We start from the raw sequence: 19,881 nt of genomic DNA, 5'->3' as shown, positions 1-19,881 counted from the left end.
AATGGTGGCGGGAAATTACTGGATGCCTCTGGGGTCGCTTTTGGCAAGCCCTCGGCAAGGAGAGGATACATACCCCTAATAAGGGCATGCCTCTGTCTGTCTGACTGTTCGGCTTTGACTCGTTCACCTATCTCGATTAGTTCTTTTTCATGGGCTCGTTCCAAGGATTCTCTACTTAATTCTGACTTTCTGATTTCTTTTTCAGTTCTTTTATGAGCTTCTTTGCGCCATAACTCGATGGCATCTTTCTGTGACTGTCTGGCTTTCTTTTTCCATAATGCCTCTTCTACTCGCATGATGCACTCGGCATCCCATGTACCCGATACGGGCCATCTATACTTGTCTTCTAACTGTTTGGTATACTCTACCCATAAATCTAGATACAGTATGGCGCTTATGCCATGCTTCTGATACATAAAATGACCTGGACTGTCCCTAGGCGGGACAGGAACTGCTGCTTCCAGCAGACCCTTTCTAGTTTTTAACTGGCGTAACTTAGAAAACAAGGGCATGACCGGACTGTAATCCAGACACAATACAATACACAATGAACACGATACTTATTCCCCATTCATACCACGACATTTAAAATACATGAAGAACATTTAAAATAACAGTTCGAACAGAATACTACCTGGAATACGGAACACAGAATACATGAATTTTCTCGAGGACAGAACTGACTAGAACAGGAACTAGATGCACTGCTGAAACAGTACGAAACTTACCGGTCTCATAAAGAGACACGTCAGGACCCGCATCCACCGAAGTGGACACTTCGTTTGTGGGTCTGTGTACCACCAACCCACGGACCAGAGTCAATTAAATTGACCCTGTCTAGATACTACCCCAGTAACGGTACTCACCGGGCAGCAAGAACGGAAGGCCTCAGACTGGACTGGACCGCTTCGACGACGGACGGACGAACTTCGGACTTCTGTTACGGGTGGACCTCCGGATACCTCGGACCTTGGACTCTCGGCTTGGGCTCTGGTCGGGACTCGCCGCGTTCCTCCACTGTCTCGTCTGGATGCTGGACCGCCTCCTCCGTCTCCTCCGTGGGCCTGAGGGATACTTGAAGCAGAAATATCTGCCGGTGCGCAGAAGAGTTCCGTCACGACTGCAGAGGGTCAGGGGGTCGGCGTGGCTTCACCGACGCGTGGGGAAAGGGCAAGTCCCTGTTCGGGCGCCATTATGTGGTAAATAAATAAATAATACCCTATTTTTGAATGCATAAATGAATAACAGATAGCTCAATAAATAAGAGTCAAGATTCGAGGTAGTAGGAGTTTGCAGGTTTATTACAGCATAAAGGACAGGAACAGGATGGTAAGGCCCAGCAGCGCTGCCGGGGTCAGGATCGGGACAAGGGGAACTAACTTTTTAATAACAGTGCATGAGCATATATACATAACGCAAACACATAGCATTACATTGCAATAGGCGTAGCAGTGGGTGGAGCAAAAGGCGTGACGCGTAGCAGTCGCGAAAGATAAGGGTGAAAAGAGGTGTAACAGGGCGTATACATAGACATGTGATGCAAACGTAACAGAATATGTCATGAATGGGGCGGAAACCATGGAGGGGGCTACCTGAGGAGCCGGGACCTCTAACCTAATGGTGCGCGCAAACTAGCAATGACGTGTCACTAGGAGAAGCTGGGGGCTATGAACTCTGTGCTAGGAGCAGAGACTGAAGTCTGGAGAGTCAGGGCGACATGTACCTAAACCCTATCTAGTATCTGATGTTTAGAGAACATGTTGATATAAACTAGAAGTCAGGAGGGGAAAGGCTAACAGACACTAAGACTGGACCATGCATTATTCTACATGTAGTGCGTGGTGAAGAATATTAAATGACCATTAAATGCAGTGTTTCTCTAACGTGGAGACGTGAAGGCTAGACAATGACGGAAACTATCGATGCGATTCAGTAGCTATAGGAATGCAGAGAAGGAGGACTGAACTGATAACTGGAATCATAACATATTCTTGGCAGACTCAGAGGCAGAGCCAGGGTGAGCCGGGCACTGCGAGGCAGGAAGTAAGTGAAGGGTCGAGGATACAGGTGGGGGCTGTATCGCTCCTCAGCGAGGCTTCAGGAGACAGGAGCTGAATCTGGTGTCCAGGCCCTTTTGAGGCCTAGAAACGGGGACTTTTCAATAGAATAACGTGCACACTGAGAAACGTGGCAACGTAGCTTTACATAGGCCTGATATTCGTAGTATTCACGAGAACTGGAAACTGGCATACTAGAGGTGGACACAACTGTAATTGCGTCATTAATCGAACATAGGGAATGCATATGCATATTTAATCATGCACACATAACATATGATGGATGACACGTAGGGACACAGAACATGGCAAAATTTACTTTTCCACATCACTTTTAGCTCGAACGGCTGAATGGATTTCCACGAAACTTGGCAAAATTGTAGGGACTGGTAGCCCGATGTGCCTTTGCTATGTCTCAAGATATATGCTCCAGTGGTTTTTACGAAAATTAACTTTGAAAAATATATATTGGGCTACATTGGCCTATATATATGTTGGAGCCCAAATGTAGCCCAATGTAGCCCAATGAAGCCCAATGTAGCCCAATGTAGCCCAAAGATGGCCGCCAGACACAAAAAAAACAAATGTAGCCCAAATATCAGCCAGATGTAGCCCAACTATAGCCCAGTGACAGAATGACCAATCAGCTTCGCAAACCTCCGTTACGCGAAGCGGAGCGCTGTTACAGATATATATCTTTTTTTGAACGTTAATTTCTCAAAATCCACTGGAGCACATATATTGAGACCTAGCAAAGGCACATCGGGCTACCAGTCCCTAATATTTTGCCAAGTTTCGTGCAAATCCATTCAGCCGTTCGATTATTATTATTATTTTTTTTTTTTTGCCCCGCGGGGCCCTTTTAAAACCTCCACATCAAACCTAGGGGGTCAGCGAGGATCTACTATGCCCCCTTATGGTTATTTCCCCCTTTGTTTTGGCCTCCTCTTGTCTCTCGATCCTACCGAGAGACAAGATGGCGGGCGCTACGGACTTTTTGGAATGTTGACAGACGCCAGAGAACCAATCAGCTTCGCTTCACAAAGCTCCGTTGCGCGAAAAGTACGCGTCCTGGGACGCTGCCCGGTGCGCTGTTACAGATATATATCTTTTTTTAAACGTTAATTTCTCAAAATCCACTGGAGCACATATATTGAGACCTACAAAAGGCACATCGGGCTACCAGTCCCTACAATTTTGCCAAGTTTCGTGCAAATCCATTCAGCCGTTCGGGCTAAAAGTGAGGCCAACCGCCCTATGGAAAACTCAATGTTAAAAACACGTTTTGGGACCCCCCTTTTTTTCTCGGCCCCCCCTTGACGAACCCCCCCCCAAATTTTCAAGGGCTGCTCAGAAACAAAATGTGCCATTTTCCTGAAAATTTCAGCCAATTCCGTCCACAAACGCCAAAGTTATTAGACATAGAATTTTCAAAAATCCCATAGAGAAAAAATCCTAACTATATATACCTACTGGCGACCGCCAGTAGGTAATATATATATATATATATATATATATATATATATATATATATATATATATATATATATATATATCAAGTACCAGTCCAAACCTCCGTATCAAAGAGGGCACTGACACCGTGAATCAATCCAAAGTAAGAAGCTTTATTGCGTTTTACAGCCCAGACGCGTTTCGGCGGTATGCTCATATATATAAATACCCGTAATGCTTACCTAATACTTACATTTAAAACATATATGCCTTTACCATTCATGCATTTACAACTAAATTCGTTGTAAAGGCATGTGTGGTAAAGGCATTGCGTTGTAAAAATCCTGTGTGGTAATGGTATGCATGGTAACGATACCTGCGTTCCACCAGACGTGGTGTACTGATTATGTGTGGTAACGGCAGCGATGAAATAGCTTTCCCCCCAAAACATACTCAAACACAGCACTTCATGTTTAGGAAACTCATGCTTCCAGACAGTACTCATTTGAGAAATTATAAGTCACAGAAGTCCACAGCCAGCGCTGATGAATTACAGGTTTGCCGAATACCAAGATTGTGTGGGCTTAATGCCACTTCATTGCTTCTACCTTCCACGACACACACTCCGTGCCCCTTTACATCACTTTGCAGGTTCTTTGTAATCACTGATTTCTACCGTTGTTACAGTTTACCATCTTTTTCTTCCTCCTTCTTTCCTCCTTTCGGGGCATATTATCAAGAATGGCGTTAAAATTATTGCTGCTTTAGCGGCAGGAAAATGCCGCTAAAGCGGTGATAATGGGCTTGATAATATGCCCTTGTGAATTCCCATAGAAGCCCAGGTTCACACCAGAACATGGGCTTCTATGGGGATTCACAAGGGCATATTATAAAGTCCATTATCGCCGCTTATCGGCACTTTCCTGCCGCTAAAGCACCGATAATTTTAACGCCATTTCTTGATAATATGCCTCTCCGTGTTTTTTTCTCTCTTGCTCTGAATAGGTCTGATGATGAACAGTAAAAATGCCGTCCCCAAAAAATGAGTTTGTTTGTCCCCGCCGGCAACCACTGGCCAAGTTAAGCACTACTTCCAGAGATACGTTTATGAAAAAACAATCTGTTGCTTCTTGGATCTAAATTAGTATCTTTATTAAAATGAATTATGCATCTTTACTCACTTATTTCAGGGACAGCAATTTAAAACGTGCATAATTTTAAATCACCAAACTACATATCGCACCTTCAGGCAATCGATGCCAGTGACCTACCTGAGATACAATATTTTTACTTCGGTTTTTAAGTTATTATTGACCAAAAAACCCTCCCACGACCTCAGTAATATATTTTTTTTAATCTGGAATCATAAGAAAGACGAGCCACCGCTACCCGATTGTGTGTCAGGGATAAAACACATTTATAGCAGTTACTGTTTTAGACGCGTGTGGTTTTGTAGCTGGAAGGGATGAGGGAAATGTACTATAAAGAAAGCACGCCTCGTCGCCAACTACTAAACACATTTCAAAGAAACAAGCCAGCCCCTGCTTCACCCTTTTGAAAGAACACAGAGTTCGCCTTGATGTGTGAAACCGCAAAAATGTAGCCACAGGATAAAATGTTATCTTTGCTGGAAATGACCTCCCTCGACATCACCTTCATGAAATGTTCCTGAGCTCTCGGAGCTATGACTTCCGCCCTCGCGTCACTACGTGCCTACAGGAAATTCTGGGAGTTGTGTCTCTGACTGAGAGAGAACATTTGGTACTACTGACTCAGACGGGCACCCCACTGTCTCAAACACGCAGTCATCAGCAGCACTGCCACCATGTATTTCCTAGTAACACTACACAGAAGAATTCCCTGCAGGCTTCCCAGAATGTGACGTTTCATTGGATTTCTGGAAGGAACTGTGGGTGTTCAGTCTGTTTCTTTCGGGGTGCTGTATTTATTCCAATGGCACATTGTCTGCGTCTACATTTTCACGAAACCCTGTAATCTGATCTAAATTAACTTTGCAAAAACTCTAAACAAGAAGGTTATACTGAAGAACTATCAAAAATGGATTAAAAAAACAGTAAAACATGTGCACATGTTGGTTTAATTCTTATACCTTTCTACACATAGTCAGTTTTGTCCACAAGTCCTTCGATTAGTTCGAGTCATAATTATTGTAACCATTTATCACATACTCAGCAAGTGATGTTATAAAATAATTAGAGAGTTGGATACTCCAGTTTAACTGTCTTACAGAGGGTTAAACTAGGGCGGGGCTTGAGGAGTGATTTTATCACAGTGTTACACATTTAGGGGCACATCTAAAAGAAACTAACGCAACGCGGTGCCGCAAGTCATTTGGCTGTGCCGCGTTGCCTTTGTTTCGAAGCACAAGGATGCAACATATTTACAATATGTCGTATCTCTGTGCTTCCCCCTGGGTTGGTGCACAAACTGCTGCTTTGCGCCAGCGCAGGCACTCTTGCACCATGGTGCAAGGATGTCTGAGTCGTGGGGAGATTGTTTTTGTGCAGGAAGGGGCACCTTCCTGCAAAAAACAATTAATTGAGGTGATTTCCTCACCCAATGTGTGCTGTAGGGTACAGCACATATTGAAAGAGGAAAAAAACGAGAAGAAATTAAAACATTTCTCCTCGTTGCACCTTGCTATGCCACCACTAGGGTGACGTAGCATTCTGACGCATTTCCAGATTTACGATTTCTAGTACATCTGGAAATACATCAGTGGACATGGGTTTTGCGTGTGAACATCCACAGCAACACCCATGTCACGCCCCTAACACGCAATGTGTTGCGTGAACAGGAGCAATATTTACAAGCACAGGTTAAGTCATGCAGGGTGACTTTACCTGTTCTTGTAAATATCACTTAGCAGGCTGTCCCACTGGTGCGTCACGCAACGTGATGCACTGGCGGCGCAAGGGGTTTGTAAATCTGCCCCAGAGTTATTTTGTTGTTCATTTATATGGTTGGCCTGCTCTTTACCACAGCTGTGTTGGTGCAGCACATGGCTTGTTGTCTGTGTTGGGGATGCTGGTGGTTCTAGGACAAGTCCACCATTCCAGTGCACCCTCATCCAATGAATCCAGACCCATGTGCTTACATCACAGTGAGGTATGGGACTGCAGCAAATGATGGGAGCACCATCATTCTATCTGCAGTGTATGTGGCTTGAGCTTTCCAACTTAGTTAACAGAGCCTTGGGCATCCATTTATGAGTGCAGTACATGCCTCTGGGGTCTTCCAATTCTGGAAGTTTGTATTCCAATTTAGGGCAAGTTGAGAATTAAGATGACTATTCGATGTGACTCCTGACTCCCCAACCCCAGATTTATAGGTCTTGCAGTAAGATAACTATAATGGAGTCCCTGTGAGGTTGTTACTGGTCAGGTACACTGGACATAAATTCACTCCTATCTTTGTTGCTAAGTAGTCTTGACTTAGACCATCAACATCAGTAGTACAGCCATGTGTCTTTCCATTCAATCAAAGCACTTTAAAATACTGACACTTTGGGGTCCATTAGGATGTCGGGTGGTGGCACCACCGCAGTGCTGGTGGGGTGGAAAAAAGCCCTTTTCTGCCTGAGAGCAGCGGTTCTCACGTCCACCATATTAGTATAGCAAAACATAGATCATGTTCCCGTCCGCCGTGGAGCGACGCGCACCGCCATCAAAGTGCGCCCGCCACCGCGGCGGTGGGAGCCAATGGTGACTCACCGCCATGCGGAATGACGTCCGCCCCGCTCCACAAATTAGGATGGACCAAACAAGCAGACGCACAGCAGCGGAGACACACAACAACCAGAGACGGCGGAAACTCGACAGCGGAGCGCGATAGCAGAGACCCGTTCCACACCACCCGGTCATGACCGCCATGGACCGGTGCTGTACCTGCTACACCACTATCATCAAATTGGCCGCCGCAGACGACGCCGCAGGTACCCAACTGCACAAAAACAACAAACAACACACAGGCTGACACATGGTCCAATTCCACTACAGACACCCTGCTGGGGGTCACAACACATCCACAAGGGCACCCACACATGACCCACCTGCCACCAACATGAAGAAGTGGGACTGTCTCCAGTCCCCAGAAAAGCACAGCTAAAACTGCCACATTGGGCTGTACCTATATTCTAACCTTTTGATCCTGCATTAATCCATAGTAATCCATAGTTTTTTCTTTATTCCAAATTTCTCCTCCAAATGGGAACACGACGTCGTGTATACGTTGTTTGTCAAGTTTCTATTATTCAAATGGTGCCGCTTAGGGCTTCAACCAAGAATAAGACTGGTAACGCAAATTCATTCCAGGCAGTCTTTATTGAAGTCACATAACCCAATGCATTTCGGGCCTCCAGCCCTTCTTCGGGGGTCACTGTAAACAATGGTGATATTGCATCATTACACAGCTGTTTGTTTTCATTAAACATCATCATAGTCCATAGAGCAGTATATATATCTCTAGTTACCTATCATAAATAAAAACGGCATGCTAAAAATATAATCTTCATGAATTGAAAAACCCCAGATTAGAACCCCTGTATTCTGCGCATTGCTACCCACCCCATTATTTCACTGCGCCACCCGCTACTGTTGTAAACCTGCTTCATCAAATCTTAGAACAACCGGCTCCTTTTTCCGTCCACATTAAACATGTAACGTATTGCGCTCCTTTTTATCTGCATGTTAAATCGTATATAAAGATCTGTGTTTTATGCCTTCCAAATAAATACCAACGTTAGCAAAAGGTGACATGCACTTGACCTATAGATAACATTTGGACTCGCGGTACAAAAACCCTGCTCCATCTAGCTGAGAAACACTATTCTCTTTCTGTTGAAATGCAGAATACAGGGGTTCTAATCTGGGGTTTTTCAATTCATGAAGATTATATTTTTAGCATGCCGTTTTTATTTATGATAGGTAACTAGAGATATATATACTGCTCTATGGATTATGATGATGTTTAATGAAAACAAACAGCTGTGTAATGATGCAATATCACCATTGTTTACAGTGACCCCCGAAGAAGGGCTGGAGGCCCGAAATGCATTGGGTTATGTGACTTCAATAAAGACTGCCTGGAATGAATTTGCGTTACCAGTCTTATTCTTGGTTGAAGCCCTAAGCGGCACCATTTGAATAATAGAAACTTGACAAACAACGTATACATGACGTGCGTGTTCCCATTTGGAGAAAAAACTATGGATTACTATGGATTAATGCAGGATCAAAAGGTTAGAATATAGGTACAGCCCAATGTGGCAGTTTTAGCTGTGCTTTTCTGGGGACTGGAGACAGTCCCACTTCTTCATGTTGTTAGTACCTCTGTGCTTTGGGCATAGCACTACAGAAAATTGCACGCACCTACAAAAAAAGATGACGACAAAATATGGTTGAATATCGGATAATCAAAGGTGTGCATCCTGCCTACATAAACAACCACCTGCCACCAAGTCACCCCACTGCAGCCGGGACACACATCGACCGCGAACTTGCAGCAAAGTTCCGGTCCCGGTCACGTCACCGCAGCGGTCAACACATGCGCACAATGCAGAAGGCAGGGCCAGTCCAAGGCATGGGCAGGGCACAAGGACCACAGGGACACACCTCCCACAACCACACATCAACACACCCCATCAAGTCACAGGTCAGGTGCCCATCCAGTGCACCCCGATGCACAGCACCAAGCAACATGCACAGCGACAAGCAAGCCCATTCCACACCCTGCACAACAAAACAAACCACCAGGGAGACAGCCACTGCAGGAGTGGCTGACAAGGAACATACAACACCAGTGTCACACACACTGAAGGCCGCCAATACTTGCCAGCACATACACACACAAACAAACACACGCCCTGGGTGTAACCACAAACAGAACACAACCACAGGGATGCCTGAACAGATGCCTGCACAAAAACAACACACAAACACCACAAGAACACACACAGAACCCCATCAGAAACACACATACCTTATCAGCCAAACTGGGGAAAGGCAATGGGAGCACACACACAAAAGGAGTGCACAACCTTATTCACTCAGGAACAAAACACACACAACATACCACAAATCACACAAGAAGTGCACAAGGACAGAACTACACTGCCACATCAAACCAACCACAGATGCACCTGAAATCAATGAACAAACACCACAGGACATCAGGGGATGCACATCAGGCAGTGCCAAGTCCACATACATACAGCACTGTATGCACAACAAGCAGTGTGCACAACAGTCACACACAGACATGACTGACACAACATCTACACACACAACACAAATCAGCACAGCACAAACACAAAGGGACACCCAGGAAGTGAAGCTATACCACAGCCAACACACATACATCCAACACAACAACAACAGATGCACCACTAAGGGAAACAAGACCACAACAATCCAGACCAGAGCACTGGGCAGCACACACAGCTGAAGTGCACATGAGCAATCTTCACGGACTAATAGCACAAGAACATCACACATAAACCATTGGGGCAATGTCCAGAGTGTAACACCACTCTTGGCCCAAGAACTGCACCACAAAGCACAGTATCACAAATGAAGTGATGTGGAGACACACACACATGTACACCAAGGGGAAAGCTGACATCAAAGTGAACTGACCTGCATGTCAGTAGAAGACATGTAGGGGTGTACCATACACAAATTGAGTGAGTGCAGACCCACAATGCGTAGGCATAGGTGGCACACATAGGGGATGGCATTACACCACACAGCCCACACAGCCCATGCTATACAGGTGGATAAAAGGGACCATGTGCCTGCAATGCATGAGAAACACAAACACAATGGCAGTGTGGAGCAGCACGGCTACACAGTCTACACAAGCACACCCAAGACACATTGATCAAACAAACACAACACTGATGTGCAGGTCACACACATTGCACACTCATAAGTGACCAAAACAACAAGGAGGAGTCAGACAGAACAGCATGGACACACCCACACACTGCACAGTGCACAACAGACAACTCACACATGTGCATACAACCATATCCACAGGGCAGGACAATCCAAACAACAGGCACACGACTCCTGGGTGACACATGTTTGTCTATCACAATCCAGGGGCACACACACATCCACACCCACTACAAAGTCACATCCTTCACACTGCACACCTCTTGACTACCCAAGAACACACATCTCACGTAGGCCATGGGACCAGGACTAAAGGTCAACACAAGATGGCCATATACATACACAGCTGGGCACACATAAAGGAATAACACACATACATCATGACATTGCCCAGCCTGCATGCAAACCTGTGCCCACTATCACACCCTGTGCTGGCAGTGTCCCCCAACCTGACATGGCAACAACGTAGCCAACAATAGCAAACCACTAAAAAGAGAACTGCATGACAGGCAAAAGAGCCATCACAGATAACACTAGTATCACTGTCTGAATGGACTGAAGACACTGTCACCCCTGTTTAAAAATGCGATGCGGGCAAAGAACTTGGCAATGTTGAAGTGATACATAGAGCACGGTGCACAGGCAACCAAATGCACACACTAACATAACTTTAATCAGCAAGGACACTGACAAAACACACCACAGGAGTAACTGTCTTTATTCACATATTGCACAGATGTGACAGTAGAACAACAGTAGACAAGAGCAAGGCACAAAATTCTGATCATATGCAAGATAATCTGCACAGGCTAACTATAAACAGGAAGGCCAGTGTCCATGGCACAGGGGAGAGTCAAACACAGCAGAGCTATAGGGCCAGTATCCATGGCAAAGAGGATAGCCCAACACAGTAGAGCAACAGGGCCAGTATCCATGGCACAGGGGAGAGCCCAACAGAGCAGAGCAACAGGGCCAGTGTCCATGGCACAGGGGAGAGCCCAACACAGCACAGCAACAGGGCGAGTGTCCAGTTCAGGGTACACATCAAGTACATGAGAGCCTGCACAGGCAAGGAGAGAGCAGCAGTGAACGACAAGGCCAGTGGCCAGGGAGAAGTGCAGAGTCCGGACATGAGAAGCTGCACAGTGAGTGTGTATGACTGCACCCTTCATTGGCCAGCAACACACCCAGGTGACAAACAATGGTCAGGACTAGCACACCTGTATGAGAGACCGGTGTATGAGGCGGACTGCCACTCACATTTGGCTGTCAGGTGGACTGGGAGCTGGCTGTGTGGTGGGGGACAGCAGGCCCACTTGACTGGGGAGACAGAGGGCCAGATAATGTAGGGCTATCAGTGGCTTGGCAAGCTGGAGGGCTGTTTGGACCAGGTGGTGTAGTGGAACGTGGAGGTGGAGTCATGCAGACCTGTGACACAGTGTGTGTGTGAGAAGTTTGAGGGGTGCCCTTCTACTTTTTGAGTATTCAAAATGGCTTCCATGTACTGGGGTTAATGGCAACTGGTGATGACACAACAGGCACACACACCAACTGTCCCGCATCAGGTGCAGACACTGGCACTCCTTCTGTTGACGTGCTGGATCCTGTGGAACGCTTTGTCTGGCTACGCCTCTGGACCACCTTCCCCTGTTTGCCAGGTTTCCCCCCTACAGTGCTCTCCTTTGCCTCTTTGCCAGGGGTGGCCCCTACAGTGCCCTCCTTTGCCTCTTTGCCAGGGGTGGCCCCTACAGAGCCCTCCTTTGCGTGTTTGCCATGGGCAGCCCCTACAGTGCCCTCCTCCACCTGCTTCTCTGGGCTTGGAATTGGAGTTGATGTGGCAGGGGAATTTGGCCCTGTGCCCTTCCTAGGTGTACCCTCCATACAACACCTCCTCAGTGGGCATAGACACTGCACGCCTAGCTCTGCGTGAAGTTTTAGGGACAGTGGACTTCGCTGGTGATGCCTCTGAGGCATGGGAGCCTGATATCTGCCTCATTGCTTTTTCGGCCTTGCTCTTCCCTGACGGGCTCTTGCCTATGCATTCTGGGGTGGCTCTGCTCTTCTGTGGGCGGGCATGCTTGGGTTGTGTCTGCTGGGTGCTTCTTGTGCTATATCGTGACTGTGACACATGGGAACCGTGGTCACTCTGATCCGATCTGGCCACTGACTGGGGGGTAGACAAAGGCTCCTGAGCAGGAATGGGAGTATGTCCTTGTTGAAGGGCAGACATCACTCTGGACTGTACGGTGTAGCCCACCCATGTCAGATTGTATGCCCTTCATGTAGGCAACCACCTGGCCTAATTTTTTGTCATGGTCACTGAAGGCATTGAGCAGGGCTGTCTGGCCCACACAAAGCTGGCGCAGGAGCTCTACAGACTCAGCACTGAGGGCAGCAGGGTGGACAGGTGCAGGCTCAGCGGTGCCAGGTGTGAATGTAACACGCCCCTTCTTACTGACACGGACATGGGCAGCACCAGAGGAAGTGGATGGGAGGCTGGGCACTGGCCGTTGTGTGGTACACAATAATGCAGAGTCCCCATTCCCTGTGCCTGCCAACATGGATGCATCACCGCTAGCATCAGATGATGTTGTACTCTGTGTCTTAGGCACGGATTCCTCCTACATACTCCACTCTGAAGTGTAACAGACACACAACGTACCGTGCCCACACCTAGGGACATAATGTGGGGGCAACACTTATGACCACTGACAGACCTTGAGGGAACAGGAGGGGACAGCACACACACCCATTAGGACATGACATTCTACAATGGCAAGTAGGCCATACCAAGCACCATGTGGTACTCTGGGGCAGCTTGTTGTCAGATGTGAGGGCCTCACTGATCATGGTGCATGCAAAATAGTTAAACATGATGTCACACTCAGGTAGTGGACACTGCTGTTCACCCCCTAAAAGATTCCCCACACTATCCCAATGCTGAATGACCATGTAGATCCTAACACATCTGGCTATGGGAAAGCACCGCAGGGAGGATCACCTTTGCAAGGCCCCTTTGGACCAATGCACGACACTGGCACCCACCCCAGCAGCCACTCACATAACACAGCACAGCACCACCCCACGAACATCACATGGCCCACCGCTGCCACAGGCCCTGTACACATGCATCCGCTCCCAGGCAAAGTCACCCTCCCCAAATACTCACCCCTGCCTTGCTGCCGTTGCTCCTTCAGGCGTGCATCCAGCTCAGGATGAGTCACTGCCAATATGCGGCCCATCAGTGGTGTCATGTTGCGGCGTGCCAAACGCCCAGTGCGTGGTAGGAGCCCCAATGTCATCTCTGCCACGTTCTTTGCCAGCCGGCTTATGTCGTCCCACCTCTTGTGGCAGTGGGTGCGTAGTCGGTTGTATACCCCCAGGGCTCGCACCTTTGCTGCAATGGCCCTCCATACAACCTTACGCTGGTGTACCTTGAGCTGCAGGTATGTGAGAAAAGAAGGAGACATGATCAGTGACACAGTGTCATGCACCAACATCTATCAGTACAGTAGAAAGACACAGACTCATTACCAATTGTAATCTCCATCCATCCCAAGCTGGGAGACACCTCACAAGGGCACCATGCATGGGCCAAACAGATTCATTCATGAGGGCGTACAGAGTCCCTCATGATCTCACACACATGCAGGATGACTACACTGAAACCCCTCAGTAACTTGAACACATCTCCTGTCCCATGCATGTCTGGCCACTACATATATCACATATCTACCAGTGTATGTGTGTAGAATAACTGTGTGCATGACTGGGCAGCATTCAATGAGCATATACTGTGAACATATGTGTTTGTAATGTGTGTGGCCTCGGGCACATAAACTCACCAACAAAATATCCATCTACCCAAGTGTGGTTGTGTGCAATTATACAGGCCTGAGATGGTGCATATCTTCATTTCAGTGTGAATGAACAAGAGGAAGGACCCAGTAAGTGCAGTGATGTGGTGGGCGGGCACTGGGCATAGTCTCTAGGTTCACACTGAGTCGGACAACAGGGGCACACAGAGACATTCACCCAAGCAAGTACTGTCCAGGCACCAATCTCTGTAGGCAGCAGCAGGAGAGGGTCCCAGGCAGCAGTCTCTTGAGGCAGCAGCAGGAGATGGTCCCAGGCAGCAGTCTCTGTGAGCAGTGGAAATGTGAGACTCACTCCCACTGATTCATAGCCCCCTGGGGTCTTTTCTTAGGTGCCAGGCTGCAACAATTGGTTGTCCAGGTCTGCTTCTTTCAAAAGCATCCAATGACCGCCTCCGCGGTGGCGGAGCACGCCTTCCGTGATTTTTAAAACTGCATCATGCCACAGCAATCATCGCTCCCATTGACTCTAGGGCATGCTCCATGGCGGTGATGCACCGAAGGGCCCGGGGTGCGCTACCGCGATGGTGCATTTTTCAAAAGCATCCAATGACGGCCTCCGCAATGGCGGAGCACGCCTTTCGGGTTTTTCAAAACAGCATCATGCCACGGCAATCATCGCTCCCATTGGCTCTAGAGCATGCTTCATGGCGGTGATGCACCGCAGGGGCCCAGGGTGCTCTACCGCGATGGTGCATCTTTCAAAGCATCCAATGACCGCCTCCGCGGATTTGGAGCACGCCTTCCGTGGTTTTCAAAACTGCATCATGCCACCGCAATCATCGCTCCCATTGGTTCTAGGACATGCTCCATGGCGGTGATGCACCGCAGGGTCCCGAGGTGCGCTACCGCGATGGTGCATCTTTCAAAAGCATCCAATGCCCGCTTCCATGGTGGCGGAGCACGCCTTCCGTGATTTTCAAAACAGCATCATGCCACCGCAATCATCGCTCCCATTGGCTGTAGGCAATGCCCCATGGCGGTGTCACACCGCCGTGGCCAGGCGGTAGCTACCGTGAGTTGGGTGGCGGAGCATGCCCACCGCCATCTACTCATGTCTCCATGCCAATGCCTACCGCACTTGTGAAGTAGGTGGTGCTGGTGTCACACCGCCGTGGCCAAGCGGTAGCTACCACGATTTGGGTGGCGGAGCATGCCCACCACCATCTACCCATGTCTCCATGCCAATGCTACCGCACTTGTGAAGGTGTGGTGCTGGTGTCACACTGCCGTGGACAGGCGGTAGCTACCGCGATTTAGGTGGCGGAGCATGCCCACCGCTATCGACCCATGTCTCCATGCCAATCGCTACCGCACCTGTGAAGGGTGTGGTGCTGGTGTCACACCGCCGTGGACAGGCGGTAGCTACCGCGATTTGGGTGCGGAACATGCCCCCTGCCTTCTACCCATGTCTCTATGCCAATGGCTACCGCACTTGTGAAGGGGGTGGTGCTGGTGTCACACCGCTGTGACCAGGCGGTAGCTACCGCAATTTGGGTGGCGGAGCATGCCCATCGCCATCTACCCATGTCTCCATGTCAATGGCTACCGCACTTGTGAAGTAGGTGGTGCTGGTGTCACAGCGCCGTGGCCAGACATTGTGTTGTCTGCCTGTAGACTTATGTGTATGTTTGTTGTAGTGTTATGTCTGTGATGCCACACTAATGCCAGTGACTGTTGTTCTGTTGTGTCTCCCTAGGTGCCTCAAAATTATACAGGCCTACATTCTGTACATCTTTTGGATACATCATGGACATTTTGAACATTGTAAATATTGCACTAAAGAAAAAGCTGCACCAATTGAAGTGTGTAAGGTATTTTATTTACAAAGTTGACATGTGAGAGGTGAGGGCATATTTACATGAAGGTTGTGATGGAGCAGTGAGTTGACTGTCATTGTAATTGAGATGAAAGAGTAGACACCACATGGATGTGGTGACCCAGTCCAACAGACATGTGCCATTCACAAGGCAGTGTGGGGAAGGACAGTCCAAACAGTCAATGCAGTGGGGAAGAGGTTTGCCATCAGGGCTGGCTCCGTGACTGGCGTGTGGCTGGTGCTTTGCCTCCAGAGACTCCCAGGCTCTTCTTTGGATGCCCCCTTGATCGCTTTAGCGGGGGGGCCTGCTGCATGGCCAGCGGTGTCTTAGGACTCACCCCTCTCTGTGGCCGCAGGGGAGGATGGTGCACTGTCATCCTGCAGCACAACAGAGGGGGGCGGAGGTGTTGTTTGGGACGCAGGGCTGTCCCTCAGTAACGCCACTTGCTGGGCCATGAGGTCCACGATTTGTCCAATGCATGTATTGATGGACCTCATCAGCAGGATGACTTCACGTAATAGTTTGTCAGACCGGTCACTTTGTCCCTGGACCTTTTCATATGCCCCGATGACTCTGGTGAAGTGGTCCAGGGATAGTGTGCCAACCTCCTGAGGTCTGGCGGTGACCCTGGCCCTCCCACCTGCCCTGCTGCCACGGACCTGTTGCCTCGCCACTGTGGGTCCCCGCACACTCTCCCTGCCGTCCACAGTTGTTGGTGTGGCCTAGTCATCCCCTGGGACAGGGAGGGTGCTGCAGGTAGTACAGGTGGTGGTGGTGGAGGTGGAGGCACAGGCCGTGACTACAGGAGTCTGCTGTGCTGTTGTTGTTGCAGCACATTTGGTGGTGGGGAGGATGTGGGCCTGGGGCCTGTTGGTCCCTGGCACACCAGATGGGTCGGCCTGGAGCTCGTCCAAACTATCCTGAGAGTCAACATCCGAGAGTCCATGTACTGGGGTGGAGACTGGCTTTGCTGGTCGTTGTTGTCCTCAGCAGTGGGTTCTTCATCACCTGTGGATTAGATGGGGAATGGTCAGTGTTGGGCACTCTGCAAGTATTCTGTTAGCTGCGTGTCATCCACTGTCTGTACACTACACAATTGAGAGATCTTCACTATTATTATTAAGTGCAATACTGGGTATCATTACATGGTGCAGAGGTACATCAATTACTGGTACATGTCAGGTATCGATGTATTGCATGCAATTGGTGCTGTGTGTAGTGATGCAGGTCTCCCACCCACAAACAGCCAGCCCAGTGAAGATGGCTACCTACCTGTAAGTTTGATGAGGGTGACGCAATGGCTGCCACATGCTTGGGGGTAGGAGGGAGGGCTCCATCTTGCAGAGCTGTGGGTCAGGGGGCATGGTGGGAGTAGGAGTACAGGCCTCCGTCCCCCAAACAGGCCTCCCAGTGAAGATGGCTGCCTACCTGTAAGTTTGTTTGGTGAACAATGCAATGGCTTCCAAGTGCTCCTGGGAGGGGGGGGGCTCTATCCTGCTGGGGTGTGGGACAGAGGGCATGGCGGGAGTAGTGGTACAGGCCTCCCTCCCCTAAACAGACCTCCCAGTGAAGATGGCTTCCTACCTGTAAGTTTGTTTGGTGAACAATGCAATGGCTTCCTTGTGCTCCTGGGAGGGGGAGGGCTCTATCCTGCTGGGGTATGAGCAGAGGGCATGGTGGGAGTAGTAGTGCAGGCCTCCCTCCCCCAAACAGGCCTCCCAGTGAAGATGGCTACCGACCTGTAAGTTTGATGAGGGTGAAGCAATGGTTGCCACATGCTTGTGGGTAGGAGGGAGGGCTCCATCTCGCTGAAGTGTGGGACAGGGGGCATGGTGGGAGTAGGAGTACAGGCCTCCCCCCCAAACAGGCCTCCCAGTGAAGATGGCTACCTACCTGTAAGTTTGTTTGGTGAACAATGCAATGGCTTCCAAGTGCTCCTGGGAGGGGGAGGGCTCTATCCTGCTGGGGTGTGGGACAGAGGGCATGGTGGGAGTAGTGGTACAGGCCTCCCTCCCCCAAACAGGCCTCCCAGTAAAGATGACCACTGCCAGTCCGGTTTGCCAGCTCCCAGTTCCTGCTCCTCCTCTCTTTGACAACCCTCTTCAGATCATGCCACCGCTTCATGTTTTCCTTCTTGGATCGCGGGGTGGTCCCTACTGCATTGACCGTTTGTACTATCCTTTCCCACATTTGTGTCCTTGTGGCTAATGGTGTCTGTTGGACTAGGCTACCAAACAGTTGGGGTTCCACTCTCACTATCTCATTTACCATGACTGTCAACTCACTCTCTGTAAATTTGGGCATTTTCTGTGATGCCATGGTGTGTGGTGTTTGAAGTGTTTGTAGTTGCAGGGGTGTAGGTGGTGGGTGGGAGTTTTTGTGTGAGGTGTGTTATGTGCTGGGGGATTGTTGGTGCTGGTGTGATGGTGGTGGTGGAGGTGGTGGTGGTGGGTGTTCTGTGTTGTCTTGCCTCTCCTGTCAGGTCTTGTGTGTGCCCTTCGCTTCTGGAATGTTGCAAAGGATTGTGGTCAGGGAAGGGGCTGGTTTTATACTCAGCTGTGTGGGTGTGTCATAATTTGGTATTGCTGTCAGGTGTGTTGTGGGAGTTGTCCTGGAATTTGTATGTTTTTGTTTGGCATTTAGAGATTTTTATCATTTGGAAGTGTGTTGTGTATTTGGGGGGCATGGCTAAATTTTTTATGTGCACTGTTTGCCTTTGTTGTGGTGTTTTTGCTTCGTCCGCCATGTTTTATGAGGATTGTCCGCAGCTGTGGCCATGCTCCATCTCTCCCGTTGGCTCTCCCATTCACTGCAGTGTGCTACCGCGGCCGTCGGAAACAGCGGTTCGTACCGCGGGACCATCGGGGATATACAAATTTCCAATACGGGGTCTCTGCTTTGCTTGTGGCGGGTTGTAGCTTTTCTGACCGCCACGGTCGGTTTTTGGACGTCACCGTCCGCATAGGGCAGTTTTTTGTTGGCCCGCTACCGCCGCGTCTTTTTTGGCGGTTGTTCCTAATATGGCCGCCGGTTTCTCCGCGTTCCCAGCGGGCAGTTGTTTCCCACCTCCATGGCGGTCCTGGTTTTCCGCCCGCCATCCTAATGGGGCCCTATATATTTACTTTTGGCATTGTCGGTCCTGCGAAAAACAGTTCAATTGCCTTTGGACCTCATGTTATCAGTACTTCAAAAAAATTACAGCTAAGAAGGATGCAGGAAGAGTGGGCTAAGGGTCAGCGGATTATAGCTATTGCCTATCATGGGATTATCATGGTTTGCCATTGCATGAATGGGCTATCCTTCAAGGCCATGGCATTTTGTGGATGTTACATTATCTCATTAGTGTTCCCATTGGTCTGTAATGATGGGCTAAAGTAGTAGATTTTTTAGACTGTAGAAGCAACATGGCATGCAGGGGTGGAAAAAAGGATCTGCCTAAACGTGGGGGGCTTCGTTCAAGTAGGAAAAAAGTTGCTACTCCCCCTAGAAAAATAGTTGAGAAGGAGGAGGATGGGTCTAGCGACGAAGCCTGCGTGACTCTAACTAATACACAATTCAATAAGTTGTGGGGTATGTTGGATGCTAAAATTAGGGGCATCGTAAAGCCCTTGCTTGGTCGGATTGAAAAGTTAACTGCTGAGGTTAATAGATTGGGGGGTTTGCTGAGTAAAACTTTAGTGGAAGTAGAAAAACTACCTGAGGAAGTTGTGACTAGAGTAGAGTCCCTAAAGAGTAGCTCTAACCCTTAGGGTGGTACTGA

Source organism: Lissotriton helveticus, chromosome 6, assembly GCF_964261635.1.
Source record: "Lissotriton helveticus chromosome 6, aLisHel1.1, whole genome shotgun sequence".
Classification (NCBI taxonomy): Eukaryota; Metazoa; Chordata; class Amphibia; order Caudata; family Salamandridae; genus Lissotriton; species Lissotriton helveticus.
Note: the sequence above shows the minus strand (reverse complement) of the source record.